Below are 1,653 nucleotides of genomic sequence, written 5' to 3'. Positions count from 1 at the left end.
AATATTTGTACTGAGCAGTTTATTGTTTTATTGGCCGGGACATAGTTTTTTGTGCAAATTATTTTGTGCAATTTTTTTTTACTTTTTGCTTGTATCTGTCGTTCTTTTTGTAGTCGTATGACACATCCTGGATAAAAATTCTTCATCACACTCTATTGAGGTTTAAAAGAATCTCTCAATAATTTCGTTTGATGCATACTTTTTCTAATTAGTTTGACATTAATTCTTTTCAAAGAAGATCGGTTTTTTAAACTTTGCCCTTTTGTTCAATTCTTGTGGACTTGTTACCAAATCGCATAGAAGAAAAGTCCCATCTTTTCTTCTATTGAAGTAGGGGATAAAGGTTTCAGTATATGTTTTATCTGATGACATTTGATTTGGTTCTTAATCGTTTTCAGAAAACGGACATAGAATTTTGGTCGTAAATATTATTTGTAATTATTTGATTTTTATCGCCGTGGTTTTCGGTAGTCATATTATGCTAGCTGCAGGTCTCATCAGCCCTCTAAGGTAGATTGTTGAACGATATATTGTTACGTTACATTTTTATCTGTTCCTCATTTGGTAGACAATTAAGCGAAAAATGTAGATGAGCGGGGTCGCAACCTTATGTGCAAACGCAAATTACCAAGCCTCCTTGTTGAAAAATACTTCACAAATCTTGCCGCAAAATTCCAATAGTTAACGCATAGGGTAAGAGGATCTTTCTTCTAGGGGACACTGCAACAAAAGTTTCGAGAGAGCTCAAGCCCAACAGCGTGAACTATTGCACAAAAAATTTAGATTAATTTTTTTTTAAAAAATTCAGTAAGGGTAAATGGGTTGAGACATCTTCCAGAATAATTCGACAAGGTGAAAATTCATAAATCACTTAAACAGTTTCGTCTGAACTGAAAAGTTTATTTAGCTTGCCTATCGATGCATTGACTAGACTTTTTGTATAGATGTACAAAAGATATTACCGTACAAACAAATGCAAAAATTAACAATTCACTGATTAGCAAATATCTAAAATTCTTGGAAACGTTTAGGTGAAAACTATTAGACAAAAACTTGTCGCAAATCATAATTATCAAACAACAAGGATAAAAAGCATAACATTCTAAGGATAGTGCAACAGCAGTGCAGAGAAAAATGAAAAAATGAGTCCAGCAAAAAAATCTACTCAAAACTTTTTTAAAAAGTTATTGAAATCTTTTAATGGGAAGTAAATTGGCTGTAGAAATCTTGAGGAACAATTCGCGACGATGATATTATAGAAATAACTCAAAGTTGTCTTTATTAATTTTTTCGTTTAGTTACTATAAATCACTTCAAAACTTTAAAACGGTTATCAGGGGTATTAACGTTGAAGCCTTATGGAAAAAGTTCTCTTCCAAAAATTGGTAAGCAATTGTTTTCGGAGCAGTGGCCCTATAGATTTCATTCTTATTTAAAATGTAACAAAAATGTTCTTAGCGTCTCGGGGATCCAAAATGTCTAGTATTTGTTGTACAATTGATCTATTTTGTCTGATCTCACGGTTAACATACATTAACCAACAGTATCTCTTTGCTAAAATATTTTTTTTGAAAAAATTATACAGGTTCATGAGTACGCATTTTCAACAAATTGATTCAAATATTCTTGCTGAGGCTCAGATTTAAATTCACT

The sequence above is a fragment of the Convolutriloba macropyga genome, chromosome 10 (assembly GCF_964194025.1).
Source record: "Convolutriloba macropyga chromosome 10, txConMacr16.3, whole genome shotgun sequence".
NCBI lineage: Eukaryota > Metazoa > Xenacoelomorpha > Acoela > Convolutidae > Convolutriloba > Convolutriloba macropyga.
This window is presented reverse-complemented; position numbering follows the sequence as displayed.